Consider the following 18,878-nt stretch of genomic DNA (forward strand, 5'->3'; position numbering starts at 1 on the left):
TGGTAGTGTAATTCACACAATTCATCAAAGAGAACATCCCTGCAACCAATATTAGGAAGGTGTTCCTAATGTTTTGTATACTCAGTGTATGTATAACTATTTCAGCGGGGTTTCTGTCTTTGCAATTAGTTTATATTCGTTTGCGCTCGTTAGCATATTTAGCTAGCAGCCTCTATGGAAATTCGCTATAATTTGTGCTAATTTTGTTAGCATTCTGGTAATATACACCCAATTGGCTTTTTTGCGTTTTTTGCGCCTACTTGTGTACAAAGCTGGTAATACCATAAATCCCAGGATGAGAGAAGGAATTATAACAATATGAAAATTGTCATATATGGATACCGCCCAACCCTAATCAAATCAAACTTTATTTGTCACATTCGCCGAATACAACAAGTGTAGACCTTACCGTGAAATGCTTACTTACAAGCCCTTAACCAACAGTGCAGTTCAAGAAGAGTTAAGATTTTTTTTTACCAAATAAACTAATTTAAAATAAAATAAATTCAAAAAATAACACAATAACATAACAATAACGAGGCTATATACAGGGGTACCGGTACTGAGTCAGTGTGCGGGGTACATACAGGTTAGTTGAGGTAATTTGTACATGAAGGTAGGGGTGAAGTGACTATGCATAGATAATACAGAGAGTAGCAGCAGTGTACAAAAGAGGGGGGGGGGGGGGGGGGGTCAAGTAAATAGTCTGGTGGCTATTTGATTAATTGTTCAGCAGTCTTATGGCTTGGGGGTAGACGCTGTTATGGAGCTTTTTGGTCCTAGACTTGGCGCTCTGGTACTGCTGGCCGTGCGGTAGCAGAGAAAACAGTCTATGGCTGGGGTGACTGGAGTCTCTGACAACTTTATGGGCTTTCCTCTGACACCGCCCATTATATAGGTCCTGGATGGTCCCTAGTACCTAGAGTCATGATAGACAACTCAGGCCTCCTCCTACAGGTCCTGGAATCATCTCCTCCAGGACCTGTAGGAGACCCAGGTGTTATTTTCCTGTAGACAGTACTACACACCTCTCTTTCATCTTCCTGTTGTGAAACAAACAGACTCTGACATTTCTGTTGGAGCATTTACTAATGGATGTTTGTTCACTTTTGACTCTATGACTCTGAGATACACATAAAGAGAATGGGAGAGAGCAGAGAGCAATAAAGGAATGAGAGAGAGCAAACAGCAAGACAGGAAAGAGAGAAAAGGGGGTAGCGAGCCGGAGCTATTAGAGGTGAATCATAACCCAGGAACAAATCACGACTGAGATGATTGACAAGAGGTGAGCCTGACGGGGCAGTCATTGGGTTAGTTGCCGTGGGGATTAGGCCTGGCCTCCTGACACACACTCTCTCCCCTGGGATCCCCTAATGAACACACACTTCCATGAAAACACGGCAGGACCCCGGGCAGACCGACGAAATGCCTGAATTAAAAGCCTGCTTCCATGGCAACAGGCTCAACCGCGTGGCGGAGGCGCAGTGGCACCCCTGAACCCTGTATTTATCTGGGAGCTGTGACAAGTGCTCTGAAGTGGAAAAACAGACGGAGGGCAGGAAGAGAAGAAAGAAGAAAATAAAAAAGAGAGAGCGAGGGGAAGAACGATAAAGCTGCATTCTTTCAGAAGGCAGATTTAAATTGGTTTCATGAGCTGCTTGCTACATCTTCATGGTGTGAGAGGAGGTGAGCTGCTTGCCACATCCTCATGGTGTGAGAGGAGGTGAGCTGCTTGCCACATCTTCATGGTGTGAGAGGGAGGTGAGATGCTTGCCACATCTTCATGGTGTGAAAGGAGGTGAGCTGCTTGCCACATCTTCATGGTGTGAAAGGAGGTGAGCTGCTTGCCACATCCTCATGGTGTGAGAGGAGGTGAGTGCTTGCAACATCTTCATGGTGTGAGAGGAGGTGAGATGCTTGCCACATCCTCATGTGTGAAAGGAGGTGAGATGCTTGCCACACCCTCATGGTGTGAAAGGAGGTGAGATGCTTTCCACACCCTCATGGTGTGAGAGGAGGTGAGCTGCTTGCCACATCCTCATGGTGTGAAAGGAGTGAGATGCTTTCTACACTCTCGGTGTGAAAGGAGGTGAGATGCTTGCCACACCCCTCATGGTGTGAAAGGAGGTGAGATGCTTTCTACACTCTCGGTGTGAAAGGAGGTGAGCTGCTTGCCACATCCTCATGATGTGAGAGGAGGTGAGCTGCTTGCCACATCTTCATGGTGTGAGAGGAGGTGAGCTGCTTGCCACATCTTCATGGTGTGAAAGGAGGTGAGCTGCTTGCCACATCTTTCATGGTGTGAAAGGAGGTGAGATGCTTGCCACACCCTCATGGTGTGAGCAGGAGGTGAGCTGCTTGCCACATCTTCATGGTGTGAAAGGAGGTGAGCTGCTTGCCACATCTTCATGGTGTGAAAGGAGGTGAGCTGCTTGCCACATCTTCATGGTGTGAAAGGAGGAGAATGTCTGTCTGTCACTAGTGTGATCTGGGATTTCATAAAAGGACCTCACAGAGGTAAAGCAAGGGAAGGGTCTGACCTCACAGGTGGCTAGAAAGTATTTTCTCTCCCTCTTCTCTGTCTCTATCCCTCTATCCGCCCCTCCTCCCTTACTTCTGGTCTAGTCTCTCTCAGTGGTCGGAGATGAGTGAGCTTTACAGAAACCACGAGGAGCCAAAATGGGGGTCTTGTTCTCCTTCACCAAACCACTACAACAGCTTCTCAGATGACATTTTCCCTCTGCTCTTGATTAAGGACATTAAATATGTGTTACAGGTGTCCAGCGAAGACAAGAAGACTGGTCTCGCCACCAGAGTAACAGATGTGATGGTAATTCGTAACTCTCTTGCATTGCGTTTTTAAAGAAATAACTTTCTAGCCAGCGATCCCAGTTGATTGATGTTTATTCTGACGATAGAAAACAAGGAAGCACATTAGGTGTCCAGGACAACAGCATGCTGATGGCTGTGGATGCGTGACTCGTCGCTTACATATCAACATCAGAATGGGGCTTGTAATCAACAGTTATAACAATGACACAAACGAGACAACGTACAATATGTGGAAGTAGATAAAGGACAGGCCATCAGATGTGCAGAGCTCGATGATGTTGATGGCTGTAGAGTCGGGCTTTAAAACAACTGTGTCTTAGCAGGGAGTTAACACGACCATTACACTTACAGCATACTAGCTAACTCACTCAATAACATACAGTACATACATACAAAAGCACATCACTGAAAGCCCCCAATATCTAACAGGTACCATACACATATAAATACATCAGGACATGTACATTGTGAACTTGTACACATTGTAAATATTAAAATAGAATACTGCATTTCAGAAAGTGACCCACTGCTTACAGGCCAATATCAAACTGGGAAGAATTGACGTTCGCGATCTCCCCCTTATCTGCAAGCGTAACCAATGGCATCACACTTTATTGATATGTAAATTCAACCAACTAAATCGAATACATATTTGTGTGGAAACATAACCAACCCTGTTACATATGTATGTGGATGGAAACATATGTAACAATGACTTTTAGGGGTGCCTGGTTTGCGTTTAATGTATTCAGAGGATAGGACTTATTTAAATGACTCAATTGATGTGCTATTTCAGAAACCTCAATGCCAGTATTTCAGTCCTCTCAGACCAAAGCTCCATTGGTAATGTTGGTGAGGGGAGCCAAAATAAATGTCTGCTGCCGCTTGTTTTCTTTGTGTGTGTATGTATTTGTGTGTTTTCATGTGTGTGTGTTCAAGTGTGTGTGTGTGTGTATGTGTGTGTGCGTGTTCATTTGTGTGTCAAACTGTGTGTTTGTGCCACTATCTATTGTTACATCACATATTAATGTGTAGCATTGGATGTAGATGTGTGAAGGGTCTGTTAGGCGTGAAGGCATGATTCCTCCTCTGTCTGTGTACTGAGGAGGTTTCTGTTTCTTCTTCACAAAAAGAAGGTATGCTGTATGAACAGAGGGGATCGAGTTTGGCTTGGGACGCCATAATGATGTCATGTTCTGGTTTAAAACATTGTTTTCTTGTTATAGAGGCATCGTAACAACCAGTTTTGCCCGCTGGGATTGAATCAATGCAGCTTATTTTGACTATTACGGGTCAGCATCAGTGGATCATTGATGCCAGGGTAGGTTTTAAACCACCAAAACACACACCAACTGGTGCTTTTAAAAACAGCCAGTCATAAACCAGTCTTTTTTGTTACACTACATGTATAAACCTTGATCAACTTTTCAGTATTATGTGCCTCAATATAACATAAATCCAATGATTGGAAAAGTACAGGTAAGAAAAACATGGAAGCAGATAACTATTGTAAAAGGTCAACTGTAGAAGTATGTAATCTCAGATGATCATACTGCAATTACGACCATGCTCCATTAATGTGGTGAGTGTGTTGCATGGATGTCATTACGTATAACATGTTGATAATCCCTTTTAAAACAGCACCAGTGGGAGAATAGAAATGAACCATGTTTCCATTCACAGTATTTATGTGAGTAAAGTCATACCGTAAAAAAAATAATCACGACAGCTGTGATGGAAACGGGTCGTTTCGGTACAATTTTATAAATGCCGACAGATCATTTGTTTGTTCGACATGGTGTGATCTTTTTGTGTATGTAAAATTAATTATGCGAGAAATGGTGGTGCGCAAATATTGCTATGCAGTGCTATGGGGAGTTTCTCCCATTCTTCTCTATGTAAATTAGATATTTCAGGTTTTTAAGTTTAATACATTTGCAAAAAACATTTTTTTTAACTGTTTCTGCTTAAATGGAAGAATTATTATGTGTAGATTGATGAGAAGAAATATATATTTAATCTATTCTAGCATAACATAACAAAATGTACTGTAATAACCATCATATCAAAGTAAACTTGAAGTTAAGCGATGATGTGGTGTGTGGTCCTCTCACTATGACACAGGAAACCATGAAGTTTATTAGGCTACAGATGAAATAAGTTATGATGAACTTCACAAGGTGGTGAAATTGCAAGGTGATATTGATGCCAGTGGCGGTCGGTGACGTTTAAGATCAGGGAGGACAATATATTTTTTCTGCCTTATTTCTATTACAGCATATAGCATTTTTTAAATGTATTTTATTTCACCTTTATTTAACCAGGTAGGCCAGTTGAGAACAACTGTGACCTGGCCAAGATAAAGCAAAGCAGTGCGACAAAAACAACACAGAGTTACACATAGGATAAACAAAAGTACAGTCAATAAATAACACAATAGAAAAATCTATATACAGTGTGTGCAAATGGAGTAAGGAGGTAAGGCAATAAATAGGCCATAGTAGCGAAGTAATTACAATTTAGTAAATTAACACTGAAGTGATAGATGTGCAGATGATGATGCGCAAGTAGAAATACTGGTGTGCAAAAGAGCAAAAAAGTTAATAAAAACAATATGGGGATGAGGTAGGTAGTTGGATGGGCTATTTACAGATGGGCTATGTACAGCTGCAGCGATCGGTAAGCTGCTCAGATAGCTGATGCTTAAAAGTTAGTGAGGGAGATATGTCTCCAACTTCAGCGATTTTTGCAATTCGTTTCAGTCATTGGCAGCAGAGAACTGGAAGGAAAGGCGGCCAAAGGGGGTGTTGGCTTTGGGGATGACCAGTGAAATATACCTGCTGGAGCCCGTGCTACGGGTGGGTGTTGTTATGGTGACCAGTGAGCTGTGATAAGGCGGAGCTTTACCTAGCAAAGACTTATAGATGACCTGGAGCCAGTGGGTCTGGCGACGAATATGTAGCGAGGGCCAGCCGACGAGAGCATACAGGTCGCAGTGGTGGATAGTATATGGGGCTTTGGTGACAAAGCGGATGGCACTGCGATAGACTGCATCCAGTTTGCTGAGTAGAGTGTTGGAGGCTCTCATTTTGGATTGGAGATTCTTAATATGAGTCTGGAAGGACTGAAGTTGTCCACATATCCTAAGTCAGAACCGTCCAGAGTAGTGATGCTAGTCGGGCGGGCGGTTGCGGGCAGTGATCGGTTGAAGAGTATGCATTTAGTTTTACTAGCGTTCAAGAGCAGTTGGAGGCCATGGAAGGAGTGTTGTATGGCATTGTGTTGTATGGGATAACTGCTGTTCATACCCAGCGCAATGTAACATCGATAGTTTTAGGCTTACATGTTACTTGAATTGTCCTCATACCATAATGAGGTTGCTACATCCTGGCCTATGAATTAATGTTTACAACGTAGGTACACAGGCTCGGGAGAAATTTTTTAGTAGTCAAAGTGACAGACCTACTCTTTCTCACCTTTTCCCTTCGCTTGTGGACTTCAGTGCTAAACACATCAGCTGTCTGTGACCAGGTGAAAAAACTTTTCCAAGCCAAACCTTCATATCATAACCGCTAACCGCTACACACAGCCTACCTACAGCGTAAGTAAACCCACTACAATCATGCAGTACAGTGTAGGCAGCAAGCAGTTTAGCAGTTACAGTTTAGCAGGCCGTGGTGGCAATAAATTAATAAAACCAAAAGCTTACAAGACTTAGAAGAATTCCAAGTTTGGATAGCCATATCCAGCTAGCTAACATAGCATTCCTCTCTGAGCCAGGCGTTTGAGTAGGCTAAACTAGCTAGTGAACAAAAAATACAATGTAATATAGCTAGCTCTCTTTCTCTCTCTCTCACTAATGCTTGTCCTTCCTTTTTAAATAAATATATTTGTTCAAAACGGTTAAACTATTGTCTTTCTCTTTCTTTGAGTCAATTACTCAAGACATTTTATGCACTGCAGTGCTAGCTAGCTGTAGCTTATCCTTTCAGTACTAGATTCATTGATTGGGTGGACAACATGTCAGTTCATACTGCAAGAGATCTGATATGTTGGAGGATGTCCTCCGGAAGTTGTCATAATTACTGTGTAAGTCTATGGAAGGGGGTGAGAATCATGAGCCTCATAGGTTTTGTATTGAAGTCAATGTACCCAGAGGAGGACGGAAACTAGCTGTCCTCCAGCTACACCATGGTGCTACCCTACCCCTGCTGTTAAGACTACTGTAGACCTTCATTGCAAAACAGTGTGTTTTAATCACTTATTTACCATAGTTTTATCTAAAAAGGACAAATTTTTTATGTTTTACTTTATTTTTATGAAATTCAATGAGGAGGATGGCCCTCCCCTTCCTCCTCTGAGGAGCCTCGGTTGCCGTTTGACACTCTTATCCATAATAATCTCATTAAGTAGTCTAGCCTACCTGCACAGCCTACACAAACTGTACCTGCAAGCTGTTGGTAAGAGCGCACGTGCCAAGACCAGAGTAGGCACATTTTGTAGGAATCGACGCTGGAGACGAGAACCAAGTACAGGGAGTGAACATTTAATACAAAACTGACATGAAACAGAACAGGAACAGTATCTGGACATGGGAAAAATAAGACATCAATGACAATAATGCTGACACAGGGAACCAACTGAGGAACAGACAGATATAGAAGGGCAATCAACAAAGCAATGGAGTCCAGGTGAGGCCAATATTGTGCAGCTGCGCATAATGATGGTGACAGGTGTGCGTAAGGAAGGGCTGCCTGGTGCTCTCGAGTGCCAGAGAGGGGGAGCGGGAGCAGGTGTGACTTTGGTGGAAACACACCACTGGTGGGAAAATGAAAATCTGTTGCCAGTTGGATGGAAACCTAGCTATTGTTGTCCTCAGAAAACATTCATAATTTTGTAGTAATACTATTGCGATTTTGACATACATTTGGTATTTGATTAGGATCCCCATTAGCAGCTACTCTTCTACTCTTCCGCAGCTACATTCACGATACAAACTGACCACCAGCAATTGCGTCTTCAGAGGCGATGTTCAATCCAGCAACATATAATGACCTTCCTACAGTAATAAAGTACCAGAGAAAATAAAAAAGCTGCTCCCAGGATCCAAGGTCCATACCAAGTCAAACTGTGTGTGTGTGTGTGTGGGTGTGTGTGAGAGTACAGTATTATGTTTTGTTTTATTAGAATGTGTGATGTGAATCCTTGCGTAGCTCTACTCCTGGAAAAGACAGCTTTCCATGAGAATCCATCTAAATGATTTAGCATAGTGCTGTAAGACATGGGCAGAATTGACACATTGACATGGGCCACAGTCTCTCTACCATGCCAGTGCCTTCCAGCCTGCCTGCCTCACTCAATCTGGCCTGGAATGGCATGGCATGGCCTGGTCATAGGCATCCAGTAAAAGAGTCACAGAGAGAACTGACAACCCACTGGATCCAAACCCAACAACCCTCAACAGCTCTTCTCCCTCTCCCTCCCTCTCTGTCTCCCTGTGGCTGGAATATGACAGATATTTCCTCTGCAGTGACCCTGCTACATATTTCTGCAGATGCATATGCAACCACAGACTTGGGCCCATCTGTTTATCACTAGCCGGGTTCCTGAAGCGTTTGTGTGAGAAAATGCCTGACAGACAGAGAGAGAGAAACGGCTCTCAGGATCAGTTGGGGTGTTTTTCTCTTCCTCAACAGCTGTGTTTTACTTCAGAAAATAAGAAAAATATGCATAATAGACTGGTGTCTTCATTTTTCAAGTGAGGTAAGTGTGTGTGAGTAATTAATGGTGTTGGATACCTGCCTCTCTCCACAAGCGGTGGCGGTCAGCCTAGGCTTCACTTCAATACAGTACCCCCTCCCGTCCCTTTTCATTCCAAACCACAATCTGTCATTCTATTCAGACTTCATTATCCTTGGTTGATGATGACAGTGATTCTCTCTGCCCCGTCAGCGCACAGCTGTGTTGCTACAGTAACAGTAAGGCCTTGATGAGCACAGGTGTGTCATCACAATTGTGCTCCTGTTGAGTCTTAATTATCCCACTGAGCCAATCAGAGAGAAGCTTGATTGGCATCACTCTGAAACAAAGTGTCGGAATCACCAATAGAAAAAGCCTAAAGAGAGTTTTCCAGAGAGTTTGGCCCAAACTTTACTCCATTTAGTAGGTCAGTATTTCTCATTGGGGATAAAAGCAAGGCAGTTCCACTCACTTAACTCAGCTTTTCCGGGTCAGTCGCAGGCCTTTTGAGGGTTCAGACCTGTGAAGAACTCACTCCAAAGCACACTAATTCTGTCACACACTAACTCCCTCCCCCTCTTTCTATTTCTCTCTCTCTCTTTCTCTCCCTGTCCCTCTCCTCCTTTCATCCTCCCTCCTTCTCTCCAAGTCCCTCTCCTCCTTTTCATTTTTCCTCCTTCTCTCCATGTCCCTCTCCTCCTTTATCCTCCCTCCTTTCCTCCCTGTCCCTCTCCTCCTTTCATCCTCCCTCCTTCTCTCCAAGTCCCTCTCCTCCTTTCATCTTCCCTCCTTCTCTCCATGTCCCTCTCCTCCTTCATCCTCCCTCCTTTCCTCCCCTCCCTCTACTCCTTTCATCCTCCATCCTTCTCTCCCTGTCCCTCTCTTCCTTTCATCCTCCCTCTTTCTCTCCCGTCCCTCTCCTTCTTTCATCCTCCATCCTTCTCTCCCTGTCCCTCTCCTCCCTCTTTCTCTCCCTGTCCCTCTCCTCCTTTCATCCTCCCTCATTCTCTCCCTGGCCCTCTCCTCCTTTCATCCTCCCTCCTTCTCTCCCTGTCCCTCTCCTCCTTTCATCTTCCCTCCTCTCCCTGTCCCTCTCCTCCTTTCATCTTCCCTCTTTCTCTCCCCGTCTCTCTCCTCCTTTCGTCCTCCCTCTTTCTCTCCATGTCCCTGTAATCGATGACTCAGGCCTTAGAATTCACCACAACATTGTCAGGTTGTAGAATAGGGACGATGTGGGGTAGGGAAGGGTGCTACTTGGCAGATGGAGGATAATACACAGTGACAGTTTAGGAGCCCTGCTCTTATTGCCGATAACTACACGTTGTCCCTCCCTTACCCACATTGTGATGACTGGCCAGCCTTCAGGAAATACCCAAACATGGCCATGAAAAGCCCAGTGAGGCAGCAGCTGAAAGAGGAGTGCTTTTCTGGGCATTAGAAAGTGTGGAACAACTCAGTATTATTATAAGAGAATGACTGAGACAAGCTACTGAAAAAACAATGTTCTATTCTGACATAAAGAGAGTTTGACATAGGATATAACTTCTACTTCTAGTTATTGGCATTGTCTAATTTAGTTCAGTAAGGCATCCTGAGGGGTTGGCATATCTGAGCCAGATACAATACCATCTTAAAGCAGATTCATTTTTTTATTTTATTTCACCTTTATTTAACTTCTTCGGGGTAGGGGGCAGCATTTTCACTTTTGGATAAATAGCGTGCCCAATTTCAACTTCCTTCTACTCATCCCCAGAATATAAGATATGCATATTATTAGTAGATTTGGATAGAAAACACTCTGAAGTTTCTAAAACTGTTTGAATCATGTCTGTGAGCATAACAGAACTTATGTAGCAGGCAAAACCCCGAGGACAAACCATTCAGAATTTTTATTTCTTTGAGGTCACTGTCTTTTCAATGAGTTTTCATTGGGACACCACATTTCTAAGGGACTTGTTTGCAGATCCTACCGCTTCCACTGGATGTCACCAGTCTTTGGAAATTGGTTGAGGTTATTCCTTTGTGTAATGAAGAAGTACGGCCATCGTAAAAGAGGGTCACTTGAAGTAAATTGTTTGAGAGAGGCACATTACCAAAAAAGTTGCGTCAGTTTGTTTTCTTTTTGTATTGAACACAGATCATCCCGTCTTCAAATTGATCAATTATTAACGTTTAAAAATACCTAACGTTGTATTACAAAAGTAGTTTGAAATGTTTTGGTAAAGTTTACATGTAACTTTTGATATATTTTGTAGTGACGTTGCGCAAGTTGGAAGCTGTGTTTTTCTGGATGAAACGCGCCAAATAAATTAAAATTTTGGATTAATATCGACGGAATTAATCGAACAAAAGGACCATTTGTGATGTTTATGGGACATATTGGAGTGCCAACAAAATAATTTCGTCAAAGGTAAGGTATGAATTATATTTTTTATTTCTGCGTTTTGTGTCGTGCCTCCAGTGTTGAAATATGCTACTCTCTTTGTTTACTGTTGTGCTATCTTCAGATAAGAGCATCTTATGCTTTCGCCGAAAAGCCTTTTTGAAATCTGACATGTTGGCTGGATTCACAACGAGTGTAGCTTTAATTTGGTATCTTACATGTGTGATTTAATGAAAGTTAGATTTTTATATCATTTTATTTGAATATGGCGCTCTGTATTTTCCCTGGCTATTGGCCAGGTGGGACGATTGCGTCCCACCTACCCCAGAGAGGTTAACCAGGTAGGCCAGTTGAGAACAAGTTCTCATTTACAACTGCGACCTAGCCAAGATAAAGCAAAGCGACAAAAACAACAACACAGAGTTATACATGGGATAACGCAATAGAAAAATCTTTATACAGTGTGTGCAAATGAAGTAAGGAGGTAAGGCAATAAATAGGCCATAGTGGCGAAGTAATTACAATTTAGCAATTAACACTGGAGTGATAGATGTGCAGATGAGGATGTGCAAGTAGAAATACTGGTGTGCAAAAGAGCAGAAAAAAACTAAAACAAATATGGGATGAGGTAGGTAGTTAGACAGATGGGCTGTGTACAGCTGCAGCGATCGGTAAGCTGCTCAGATAGCTGATGCTTAAAGTTAGTGAGGGAGATATAAGTCTCCAACTTCAATGATTTTTGCAATTCGTTCCAGTCATTGGCAGCAGAGAACTGGAAGGAGAGGCGGTGAAATGAGATGTTGGCTTTGGGGATGACCAGTGAAATATACCTGCTGGAGCGCGTGCTACGGGTGGGTGTTGCTATGGTGACCAGTGAGCTGAGATAAGGCGGAGCTTTACCTAGCAAAGACTTATAGATGACCTGGAGCCAGTGGGTTTGGCGACGAATATGTAGCGAGGAGAGCATACAGGTCGCAGTGGTAGGTAGTATATGGGGCTTTGGTGACAAAACGGATGGCACTGTGATAGACTGCATCCAATTTGCTGAGGAGTGTTGGAGGCTATTTTGTAAATGGCATCGCCGAAGTCAAGGATCGGTAGGATAGTCAGTTTTACGAGGGTATGTTTGGCAGCAAGAGTGAAGGATGCGTTGTTGCGAAATAGGAAGCTGATTCTAGATTTAATTTTGGATTGGAGATGCTTAATATGAGTCTGGAAGGAGAGTTTACAGTCTAGCCAGACACCTAAAGCCTTGGCCAGGTCGATGAAGATGGCTGCACAGTCTTTTATCGATGGCGGTTATGATATCGTTTATGACCTTGAGCGTGGCTGAGGTGCACCCATGACCAGCTCTGAAACCAGATTGCATAGCGGAGAAGGTATGGTGGGATTCGAAATGGTCGGTAATCTGTTTGTTGACTTGGCTTTCGAAGACCTTAGAAAGGCAGGGTAGGATAGATATAGGTCTGTAGCTGTTAGGGTCAAGAGTGTCCCCCCCTTTGAAGAGGGGGATAACCGCAGCTGCTTTCCAATCTTTGGGAATCTCAGACGACACGATAAGAGGGTGAAAGGCTAGTAATAGGGGTGGCAACCAATTTCAGCACGATAGTTTTAGAAGCAAGGGTCCAGATTATCTAGCCCGGCTGATTTGTAAGGGCCAGATTTTGCAGCTCTTTCAGAACATCAGCTGACTGTATTTGGGAGAAAGAGAATGGGAAGGCTTGGGCGAGTAGCAGAGGGGAGGCAGTGCTGTTGACCGGGTAGGGGTAGCCAGGTGGAAAGCATGGCCAGCCGTAGAGAAATGCTTATTGAAATTCTCAATTATAGTGGATTTGTCGGTGGTGACAGTGTTTCCTATCTTCAGTGCAGTTGAAGCTGGGAGAGGTGTTCTTATTCTCCATGGACTTTACAGTGTCCCAGAACTTTTTTGAATTTTGTGTTCAGGAAGCAAATTTCTGCTTGAAAAAGCTAGCCTTGGCTTTTCTGCCTGTGATATTGGTTTTCTAGCTTCCCTGAAAAGTTGCATATCACGGGGCTGTTCGATGCTAATGCAGAACGCCTATAGGATGTTTTCTGTTGGTTAAGGCAGTCAGGTAGGAGAAACCAAGGATACTGTTCCTGGTTCTAATTTCTTGAATGGGCATGCTTATTCAAGATGGTGAGGAAGGCATTTAAAAAAAAATATCCAGGCATCCTCTACTGACGGGATGAGATCATATCCTTCCAGGAACCTCGGCCAGGTCGATTAGAAAGGCCTGCTCGCGAAGTGTTTCAGGGAGCGTTTGACAGTGATGAGTGGAGGTCGTTTGACCGCTGACCCATTACGGATGCAGGCAATGAGGCAGTGATCGCTGAGATCTTGGTTGAAACAGCAGAGGTGTATTTGGAGGCAAGTATGTTAGGATGATATCTATGAGGGTACCCGTGTTTACGGAATTGGGGTGGTACCTGTGTAGGTTCATTGATAATTTGTGTGAGATTGAGGGCATCAAGCTTAGATTATAGGATGGCAGGGTGTTAAGCATGTTCCAATTAGGTCGCCTAGCAGCACGAGCTCTGAAGATAGATGGGGGCAATCAGTTCCACATATGGTGTCCAAGCACAGCGTGGGGAGAGGGTGTCTATAGCAGGCGGCAACGGTGAGAGACTTGTTTTGAGAGGTGGATTTTTAAAAGTAGAAGTTCAAATGTGTTGGAACAGACCTGGATAGTAAACAGAACTCTGCAGGCAATCTTTGCAGTAGATTGCACACCGCCCCTTTGGCGTTCTATCTTGTCTGAAATCTTGTACGTTGGGGGAAATGTCCGAATTTTTGGTGGCTTTCTAAGCCAGGATTCAGACCGCGCTAAAACATCCGGGTTGGCAGAGTGTGGCTAAAGCAGTGAACAAAACCAAACTTCGGAGGAGGCTCTAATGTTTAACGATCGATGAAACCAAGGCTATTACAGGCTTACAGAAGTCATCAAACGAGACGCTCTGCGGGTGATAGGAGTGGAGCTAGTGTATTGCGGCGGCCTGAGATTCACCTCTAAATTCACCAGAGGAACAGCAGGATGGATAGGATAAGCGGTATGCTAAGCTATGCAGATGGGTCGTTCTAGAACGTCCTAAGCACAGAGAAGTAAAAGGAGATTGGGCTGGGCGATAAAATAGCTTGCTTAAGAATATGTATCAGACAAAAGGTATGGAGATGTGAATACAGTTGAGGTAAAACCTATGGGTATTGGAGGTGATGTATTGAGAGAGTATTGTCGTAGAACTAAATGGAAACAGTGATGTCATGCGGCATAGTGGGTGGTGAACTGAAAGGTTGGATAGGTATGAGTGAGCAGGGGCTAGGAGCCCTGACCAGTGATAAGATAGCCAATAAACCGAACCAGAACAGCAATCGGTACAGGCCATATGTAGCATTTAAAGGAGAGGCCATGTGCTTAATCGAGTGATCAATAAGGGTCCAGTGAGTAGAGGGTTGGTGTGGGGTCGATCGGCCGACTCGCTAGGACAGCGGGCTGGGGTAGTATGGCTATCGGTAGCAAGATAGCATAGGATGGAGGACTATTTTTAGACACCTCGTGCGTTTCCGTCGGTAGATTAGTGGGGTTCCGTGTGGTAGAGGGGATCAATCCAATTGGCAAAATAGATATAGTGACCCAAGAAAAAAAATTGTCCGATATACTTATTCAGATAACAGCCGATAAGACAGCTAACGATTAGCGGGCCCCAGATGAGCGTTCAGGTAACGTCGCGACGGAGGTGCCAGTTGGATAACTCCCTCGGGCAGATAACGTCGGCATTCAGTCGTGAAGGCCCGGTGGGGCTCCGTATCTGCAGCAAAAAAAATAATAATACTTTTTTTTTAAACGGGTCCGGATAGGTGACTGTAGCCCAGGAATGGCTGATGGAACTCCTCAGCTGGCTAGCTCCGGAATAATTTAAGTTTGCTCCGGGATCGACGTAAGCCAATAGTCACACGGTTTGCAGCTAGCTAGCTGCGAAATCAAGGTGCAAATGTCCAGAGCCTGCGGCTGAAATCCGGGGAAACTGAGAGAAAAAAAAGGCCCGGTATGCTCCGGTCCGAGTCGCGTTGCACAAAAGTGCCGGTAGATTATCGAGCTAAAGGAATAGCTGATGACCACAAAACGTGGGCAGCTGAAACACCAACGCTAGCCAGCAAACCGGCTAACTTCTGGGCAGCTTCAGATTAGCTTTCGGCTAGCTTCTGGTTAGCTTTCTGGCTAACTTCTGATTAGCCCCTGGCTAGCTTCCACTGTGGATTTTCAGATTTGAGGTAAATAATACTTTTTTTGTTGTAATTGGTGAGGCGGGTTGCAGGAAAGCTTTTGCAGGAAAGCTTTTGTAGTTGAGTTCTTGGATAATAAAATATATAAAAGATATGCGAAGAAGGTGTAAATATATATATATACAGGACAAGACAGTACGAGGACAAAAATTACGTCTGAACTGCTAAGCCATCTTGGAACCAAACTGACTGTGTATATTGGTTCCTGACTTCCCTAAAAAGTTGCATATCGCAGAGACAATTCGATGCTAGTGCAGTACACCACAGGATGTTTTTGTGCTGGGCAAGGGCAGTCAAGTCTGGAGTGAACCAAGGGCTATATCTGTTCTTCTAAATTGTTTGAAAGGGGCATGCTTACAATACAACTTAGATACAATACAACTTAAATCTCAAATCCAGGCCACTTAAAAGATACAACATCTTAAGATTCTAACAATCACTATTAATACAGTTTTTTATTAAAACAAGCTTCCAGGAATGTGGTTGATGGTGGGAACCATAACACATCAGGAACAATGGTAATTGAGTGTGAGGAAACTAGCTCTAACAGTCCCTGCAGCTCTACTACCAAACCTCTCCTTCAGAGCAGGACAATTCATTTGGCTAATCTTCCCTGCAGGAAGTGCAATTGAAGGATTTCCTTAAATTTTATCGGTGGGTAAAAAAAGACACACAATGAGGCTGGAAAACATTTGGTTGTTTTAAGAGCTGTACATCGTATTGCTTTGTCATGTTGTTTGCGGCATAGCCAGCTCTATTCGTTAAGATCAGGAGTGAGGAGGGCTTGGAGTTGCCATCTGTTATTAAGGAGGAGTAGAGACATGGGGTCCCAGTGTATCTGACATTATGGGGCTACAGCTTTAGGCTCTGCTGCTCAGTAGCTCCAGCGACACAACAAAGTTCTGCATTTTCAGGCTGACTTTCAGGATAAGTGTTTGTTAACCAGTTAAAGTTACCTGCTTTACTTGACTGTTTATGTTCATTCATTGGACGACCAAATACCAGAGAGTCACTGTAGCTTTGAGCCATAACCTTTGACCCTTACCTCAGCAGCAGGGATTCCTTCTGGGGGGCGGCACTGAAGAAGCACTTCCTGTTCTAGAGACACTTCCTTTCCCAGAGGCTCCTGGTCAAACGTCTTCCTGAGATCTGGAGAAAGACAAACCATAGATACACATTATGTAACATATTTCTCACATGACATGGCACTGATGTCTTTGACATGGTAACTGACGTCTTTGACAGGGTAACTGACGTCTTTGACATGGTAACTGACGTCTTTGACATGGTAACTGACGTCTTTGACATGGTAACTGACGTCTTTGACATGGGAACTGACGTCTTTGACATGGTAACTGACGTCTTTGACATGGTAACTGACGTCTTTGACATGGGAACTGACGTCTTTGACATGGGAACTGACGTCTTTGACATGGTAACTGACGTCTTTGACATGGGAACTGACGTCTTTGACATGGGGAAATGACGTCTTTGACTGGTAACGACGTCTTGACATGGGAACCTGACGTCTTTGACATGGGAACTGACGTCTTTGACATGGTAACTGACGTCTTAGGACATGGTAAACTGACGTCTTTGACAATGGTAAACTGGACGTCTTTGACCATGGTAACTGACATCTCTGATATGGTAACTGACGTCTTTGACATGTAACTGACGTCTTTGACATGGTACTGACGTCTTTGACATGGTAACTGACGTCTTTGACATGGTAACTGACGTCTTTGACAGGGTAACTGATGTCTTTGCATGGTAACTGACGTCTTTGACAGGGTAACTGACGTCTTTGACAGGGTAACTGATGTCTTTGACATGGTAACTGACTGTCTTTGACAGGTAACTGACGTCTTTGGATATGGTAACTGGACGTCTTTGACATGGTAACTGACGTCTTTGACATGGTAACTGACGTCTTTGACATGGGAAACTGACGTCTTTGACATGGTAACTGACGTCTTTGACAGGGTAACTGACGTCTTTGATATGGTTAACTGACGTCTTTTGACATGGTAACTGACGTCTTTGACATGGTAACTGACGTCTTTGACATGGGAACTGACGTCTTTGACATGTAACTGATGGTCTCTGATATGGTAACTGACGTTTTGACATGGCAAGTGATGTATTGATTAAAAAAAAGGCTTTGAAGCTTGTAGACCTGTCGTTTCTCAGTACACAGCTATAATATTTCCTGCATTTAGCAGCGTTTCCCAACACGTCCCTTTTGGTTTTTGCCCTAGCACTACTGAATCAAATAATCAACCGATCATCATCAACCAAAACATGCACTCCTTGGAATATATCTCTCTCTCTCTCTCTTCTCTCTCTCTCTCTCTCTCTCTCTCTCGCTCTCTCTCTCTCTCTCTCTCTCTCTCTCGCTCTCTCTCTCTCTCTCTCTCTCTCTCTCTCTCTCTCTCTCTCTCTCTCTCTCTCTCTCTCTTCTCTCTCTCTCTCTCTCTCTCTCTCTCTCTCTCTCTCTCTCTCTCTCTCTCCTCTCATCTCTCTCTCTCTCTCTCTCTCTCTCTCTCTCTCTCATGCTACACTGAAACCCAAAGCTCATTAGACATATATCATCAGCTGCTGGGACACAGGCTGACAGAGGAGCAGAGAAGGAGCTGTAGCACTACAATTGCAAGAGAACAGACTCAGTGGAGCATCAAGTACACAGTCGTACACTCAAACTCCAGTGACAGTACTTTCCACAGCCTGCAACATCCCTGTTCTGCTTTTGAACCACACTAACTCCCTGACACAGAACATTTAATCAAACAGAGTAACCACATTTACAGAATAGTCTAGAATAACAATGTTCCTGTATAGCAAAAAACTAAAGTTAATGCAGTAGTGAGTTAATACAGTAGTGAGTTAATACAGTAGTGAGTTAATACAGTAGTGAGTTAATACAGTAGTGAGTTAATGCAGTGGTGAGTTAATGCAGCAGTGGTTATTTTTGTTTCTATTTTTAAAAATGTTGTTGAGTGTGTGTATGAATTTAAATATTCATGCAGTTCGATTCTTGTTTAGACATATTGAAAATCCGGTCACCAAATATAGAATATAGCCCATAGTGTCTACTAGCACACACACACACTCCACGCCCACAGTAACTCCCTGCCACAGTGTGTAATCCCTGAGAATGGGCTGGAGGAGCTGATATGAACCCTACTCTGACTATCTCTGGTAAACCAAGCATGGACCAGCCCTGCTTACAAAGCAAAGAAAGCCCAGAGCTGAATGGCAAGCCAAGCTGAAAATGATATATTCTCTATAAGTACACTGAGTCAAGGGTTTCCATGAACTCTTCCTCTGAGTTTTAACCCCTCAGCGGCCATCGGTACACAACCAAGAGAAAAGCAAAGCATACACTTTCACATACTGTACAACACAGGAGGCTCATAGTAATGTGGAAACCATGTGTTTGATGTATTTGATACCAATCCACCTCTTTATGTCAGTTTGAAATGAAATGGTTCACTTCAGATCTTTCTGCTGTAGGGCCAGATACGCATGCAATCAGTGACCTATATGGACGGACATAGTGCATCCGGTATAAGAATATTACCCTTCAGAAAGTCAGAGACCGAGAGTCAAGGATATTTGTGA

At 43.7% G+C, this 18,878-nt stretch overlaps 1 pseudogene; it reads right to left on the reverse strand.

Annotated features, from left to right (window-relative positions):
* The window catches only part of LOC111980018 (netrin receptor UNC5C-like), a 172,883-nt pseudogene that overhangs the window by 75,057 nt on the left and 78,948 nt on the right, over window positions 1-18,878 (reverse strand).

This window comes from Salvelinus sp. IW2-2015, linkage group LG20 (genome assembly GCF_002910315.2).
Source record: "Salvelinus sp. IW2-2015 linkage group LG20, ASM291031v2, whole genome shotgun sequence".
Classification (NCBI taxonomy): domain Eukaryota; kingdom Metazoa; phylum Chordata; class Actinopteri; order Salmoniformes; family Salmonidae; genus Salvelinus; species Salvelinus sp. IW2-2015.